Below are 6,164 nucleotides of genomic sequence, written 5' to 3' on the forward strand. Positions count from 1 at the left end.
CAACTAGGCTCGCTCATAGGCACTCGGTCATAGTAGGCTCGGCATATACCTTACCATCTGATCAGAGGCTGCCCAATAGGGGCCTGCCCATCGATTATAGCTCGATGGTAATGAAAATACTTTTAATACTGTATATATGTAAATTCTCTGCTCACTTGCCTGGAAGAAGGAAATACTCAACTGAATATGACGTCCCGATAAGGAGAATATTGTAACTTACAAAACTAGAAAAATATACGCAATTTTGCGAGACTAGCAAAATATATGTATATTCCAAGGTATGAATTTTTCTTTATGCCTCGTTATCAAATAATGATGAGATCATTCAAAATGAAGGAAGAGCTTAGCCTTAACATACCTGGAGTAGCGAAAAATCCGTATGATATTCTTGGAAAAGGTTGCACCGTACTCCCTTAAAATCGCAAAATCCCATTGCTATTATGCAGTGTAACTTTGTATGAAATTTTGCCACAAAATCCGTCACTTTGCTTAACTAGTTACCGTTTCTTTGTGATCAAATAGGAATCCTAGAGAGTCTTGAAATATTAAGCTTTACCCGTAAGCTTTGTTTTTGCAATTTTATGCAATTTTCTCTTAGTTTATAGTAATCCTTGTAAGTCACACATCTACTAAACATGCCACCTAGAATATAAAATGAATTGTCATTATATGGGCTTTGCATGGCTGCCACTTATTGCTCAAGACTTATCCAAATTATTAATTACCAATTTATTAATTAACTTGGTAATTTTCCTCTAATCCAATAATTAACCAATTATCCACATAATTAAGAATTATCTCAAATTACTTAAAATACTACTCACTTTTAACATACTTTATACACCTTACTATCATGGTCATGTGGTACTTTGCATGGTACTAGTCCATAAATACCGGGTATTATAGCTCGGATCGTATTTTTTCTCCAAAATGACAACTTTTGACAAAACTCATTTTCTTCGATTCGCTTACCCTTTCACCTTGAAGAATTTACTTACCCCTTGTTTGATATAGCATAATACTTATAATCTCAAAATAATCTCATTCCCGATCTTACATCAATTAACTTACGACGAAACTTTAACGTACAAAAATGCGGGATGCAACATCTCATTTTTGAGATTTCATCAATTTATTTATAGCATACTTTTATGCACGTAAATATGGGGTGTAACATCATTCCCCCCTTTTGGAATATTCATCCTCGAATGTTGGTTGATGCACTTATGATTCTCATAACCCATAGCTCTTGCGAATACTTTAGTACTCCTCTTGCCATCTAGGCAACTTTTCTGTGAATGAATCTCAAAGGCCAAGGCATTCACCCCCCTTAGGCCTCTTTCTCACACCACGACTTGTTAGTCGGAATCCTTCCAATCTCGTAACTATTGCTACCTTCTATCATGCAGCTTGTACGATTCTAACCTTATATATGCGCCTATGTCACTCTTCTCTTCTCTTTTCCTCTCGCTTTTAGCCAATATCTAGGCTTCAATTTGTGAACATATACAAAATTATGTCAAGTTGTTCCTCTGGGAGTCATTAGATTTAAGCCATACTATATCATAATTCTTACATCGACTTATTATTGCAGAGGTCTGCTACCAACTTCTAGCTTACTCTTATTGCATATCCCATATGTATAAATCTAAGTCTTTTAAGGCTTCCTCATTACCGTTCATATTAAGAACCACGACCTAATGTCAGCTTATACTTTGTGACTTTTGTCCATCCGTTATGATTTGCCTTAATATTGATCTACAACATATCACTGATAATTTGAAACTTCTTATATAAAACCTTGCCACTAGGGCTTACGTTGCATCGAGGAATATTTAAAGTGATTTCCGTAATCGTATTTCACAATATCTCGATGTGTTTCACCTTATGGGGGTATTATAATCTCATGTCGTCTGCGAAATCTCTTCTCCTCCTTCTTTTTTTATTCAAATCATTATTCAATCAAAGGCCCAAACGTCATCTTTTATATGCCACAATTACACCCTCATTTCATTACCAGTCAGCATTCCATTTCTTCTAAATGCTACTAGTCTTAGACTCTTTTGAGTTCTTTCAGGCTATACTAAGCTTTTTATGACTTAAAGAAATCATCAACTCTTTTGTTTTCCTAGGCTTAATTCTGAGGACTTATCCATTTCTTGTCACCTTCTTACTCGCCCTTTTCTTGTCCTTACTCATGTCTTTCTAAAACATGTCGTTTCACCATACTTTAGCTTGCGACCTATACATGTTTATTTATACTACTCAGAACCTTCATTCAACTTGCTTACACCATAGATTTCCTTGTATTATTCTGGATCATCAAGCGAGACATCACATCGTCTCTAACTCTTCTTTACTCTCTTAATCAGGCTTCCCGATACCTAGAACCCATAGGCTGGAAGGCATGCCACTGCTAACTTTACTGGATACTGAATCCCAAAGCTTCTAGCTTTTATTCGAAGTAAGGACTATTCACAACCTTCTTCACTTGAGTGTCTCTTATGTGGTTCACCTTTACCTTACTTGCTTTAAAATCTTGCATCACGTCTTCTATCTCTTTCATAACTTCCCTTCTACATAAGTATGATTTACATTCACAACTTGATGCTTTATTATAATACTTACACCTCTGGTGCATACACTATCCAGTGGGAGCTTCATACTAACTTCTTATGAGGCTGGTACTCTTATAACTGGCTTTCTCGTAGAGCCGCTATATAATATGGTTGTCAGACTATCTTTCTTGTACCTCTGACATTAAGGGTGATCCTGCAATGTTCTTAATCGCGATTTCTATAATTTTCTGGGTCCAATAATCACTCATATTTTACTTGGTTGATGTAACTCTTTAGTTTCCTCTTCCTTCTGATCAGCCTTTATGTAGGCTTAAGCCATCTTTCGATCTGCGACTCATGGCATTACTTTAGCCCTTTCATGTATGCTATGGAATATTCAGGATATAATCTTCTAACAATTAAATCCTTTGTCTATGACCTGGACTCAATTCTTTCTTTTAACTTATACCGTAGTCTTCCACGACTGTATGATTGTCAACATATATGCTGCATGGCTTATACTCTGAACTCTTAAGTGCGTTCATAACATAACTAACTCAGGATCATTGATCGAATAATTCCTTTCCTTCCTTCTTAGCTTTCTTTAGCGTAAGCTATCACTTTTCCTAGTCTTTCTGCCCCCTTGTTGCGTGCATACTTAGCTTATCTTAGTTCCCGCGCATGCCGGGGTTTTAGTGCAACTCATATGATCTCGAATATTACTTTGAATTTTACTCCCCGTTCATTAGCCACGGTAGATGCCACTTTCCTTTGGAGTGCTTACAATGTTGTTGTGAGACTGTTGTTAGATGACCATTTCCTCTTTAGGTTATTGTGCTTAGGTTGAATCCTTCTCCCTTATTTCCTCACCTAGTCTTTTGTTGTAGTACTTAGGGAGAACCCTTGACTCTTGTAAAGATGTGAGTTTATTACGGACCCTTTTAATGTCCTTCCTTGCCTATAATCATCCATAGTTGCTTACCTCTATGCCTTAATGCTTGTAGGGTTGCTTCTGAATTGATATTTTGACTGTCTTCCCAGTGGCACTTTCTTTTATCTTTGTAACACTCATACGGTACCTTTAACTACCTCGACTCTTGTTTGAATATATCTCAAGTATTATAATGACGTTACTGCAAGGCTGAATTCTTCATATTGGGGTTTACTACATTTATCTTGCATGATCTACTGATTTGTCTGTAACTCTTGTCTAGTCATGTCTAGGCTCTTCCTGAACCAACTACTAACTACTCGTTAGCCCATTCTTATATCCATATTTCGTGTAATCTTTCTTGGGTTATTTCCTTTGTCTTAAGTTACCTTACGTGTTGGCTCTTTATCTATCAATAATATACCCAGCGGGAACCCATATTTCCTTTTCTTGACATCGTGCTTATATAATGTTCTAGAATCATAATATATCTGTAACATTTGGATAATGCAATCTCATCCTTTTCTCATTTTTATCGTATTCTTCCTTTATTATTCCATATTCCCCATTTAGGGAAGTATTAAGACTTGGAGCTATGACGACCTGCCTATAGATATTTTTCATCTTCACCTTTGGCGTCTTTCCACATCATCAATGAGCTTTACTCGCCTTGTGATAATCCTTCTGTACCAAGGATAACAAAATTCATCACTCGTGATGGTGAAACTTAGTATAACTGGCACATACATTCCCTTAAGCTTAACCTTGGTCTTATTGCTTGCTTTAGGGAAGCGTCTCCCTAAATGACCATTCTCTAAATTCATCATAGATCTTCTTCTGTTTTCCATTCTATTACTCCCAAGATGCAATCGGAAATTCTCATGATGCTGACTATTATCAAATCACTCAGTTCCTAATTCATGTTTAGTTATCTTGTTCCCCGGTCCGTACTGATTTCTATTACTCTGGGGTCTAACTTTTCCTTTTGTTAATCACGTTAGAGTCACAAACTTATTTCTCGAAATGAGGATGTGACAGTATGGCCTATACTCTTTTATTGTCTTAAGGCCCATCACCTCTTGTCTCTTTCTTTATTTTACTATAGATTCTATAAAATTCTATCGTTGCCATCCATGTATCACGTCTCACTCATAATGCTTCATTATCCCTCTTCGTACTTCCTTGCTAATATTTCTATTTATCACTTTATTCTGAAAATTCAGACAAAAGATTCTTTTGCTTTTAGCTCCCCTTGCTCCATCCATTAGCTCTTCGAGTTTCCAAACATTCTTTCTTTACTAGGGACGGGAGCCACACTAAGGTAATATTTACCCCTTCAAGGATTCTAGTGCATGTCTTTGTAGCACTCATATCTAGTTATACTATTTTAGAGTGCACCGTCTAGGTATCTCACAAGGAGATCTATTAGCACCTTTGTAATATTATTCGGAAAAGTCAACTAACGCAAACCATCCATTCATCACTTTGGGTTACTCTAACCCCAACCTGATCATGTTGTCATGTCCTTATCTTAAACCATATCAGTTAGCTCCCATAGGGCATGACTGAGATAGGTGTGGCCGATTGTACATACCTCTATTACTGTTGAAGGTAACTCGAAATGCTTATATCTCTCTTCCTGAATGGTAAATAAGGATAATATTTGCTAGTTGGGTACCTCGTACCCACTTTCACCTTGCTTCATTTACTTGTTGAAACTTATATTCATCTTTTGAATCTCTCATTGTCTTTCACCATAAAGGTGGACAGATATTCGTGCCTTAAGGCTCCTTTTCCAAAAGCTCACCGAGTTCTTCTGACTATACTCTTTCACAACGGCATTCAATTCCTTACCACCCATCTTTCTAAATGTAGGCATAGTCGTGTTATGAATAAGGTTGGTTTAGGAAATTGTGTTCTTACAACTGAGCTCTACCACACGATCTAGAGAAAGATGAAAAAGTGACAATCCTAAATGTCCTGCAGCCTCCTACTTATAAGTGTGGTGCATGACACACTCATAAACAAGACTCTACTAGACAGGGCTTGTAGACTCCCTAGGACAGAACTACTCTGATACCACTTTTGTCACGCCTCAAACCTGGGGGCGAGACCGGCACCTGGTGCCTCACCTATCCTTGTGTATCAACTTGCGACTAAGGAACTCTAACCATGTGATGTCATACTTTGGCCATGGGACATATTTCAAGACAACTGCGAATGCTGATTAAATATCAATATAAAACTGGCCAACAAGACCGTCATAATTATTGCAGCTGACAAACCAATCAAATATACATACCTGGCCTACAAGCCCAACATACTGCATTAATTGACAGAACATGTCTATAAGCCTCTACTAATGGATATACTGTGATCGGAATAGCTCCTCGGCCTACTTATATTATATATATATATATACAAGATGTACATAAGCTTTAGACCCGGTAACTCCGAAATGCATGGAGCTTACCGATCAAGCTAAACTCGGGCAACACTTAATGATGAGGTCTACCCGTCTGTCTGTCTGAACCTTCACGCACGAAATGCAACGCCCCTAGAAAAGGGACGCCAGTATGAAATAATGTACCGAATATGTAAGGCAAAATACTGAAAGCTGAAATTGAACTGATAATATAATAACTGAAAGTAACTGGGAGTCAAAAAAAATATGA

Source organism: Nicotiana sylvestris, chromosome 8 (assembly GCF_000393655.2).
Source record: "Nicotiana sylvestris chromosome 8, ASM39365v2, whole genome shotgun sequence".
Lineage (NCBI taxonomy): Eukaryota > Viridiplantae > Streptophyta > Magnoliopsida > Solanales > Solanaceae > Nicotiana > Nicotiana sylvestris.